Genomic DNA, 395 nt, shown 5'->3' with positions numbered 1-395 from the left:
ACAAACAGCAAACGTCTGACACAGTGAATGAGGTTATTACCCACAATTAGGTAGGAATCAGCAAGGCTACTTGGAAGGGAAAACACATCCTAGGGTCATAGACGGAGAGCTGGAAGGAATTTCGGAAGCCACCAACTCAGTACTTCATTTTACAGATGAGAAAATTGAGGCCCAGGATAGGGGGAGGTGAATGATCTGTTCAAGGTCACATAGATAGTAAGAGTCAGACTTAAATCCATGCCCCAGTGTTCTTTCCTGTGTATGCCTTGCCACCCCAGTGTTTCTATAGTCTAAGATGATGTGCAGGTCCCAGCTTCTCATGGAGAAGGAGAAATTGCGTCTTTACTGACAAAGGAGAAAATCCATTCATTTGTTCATTGAACAAGTCTTTATTG

This window comes from Sarcophilus harrisii, chromosome 4, assembly GCF_902635505.1.
Source record: "Sarcophilus harrisii chromosome 4, mSarHar1.11, whole genome shotgun sequence".
NCBI classification, from domain to species: Eukaryota; Metazoa; Chordata; class Mammalia; order Dasyuromorphia; family Dasyuridae; genus Sarcophilus; species Sarcophilus harrisii.
This window is presented reverse-complemented; position numbering follows the sequence as displayed.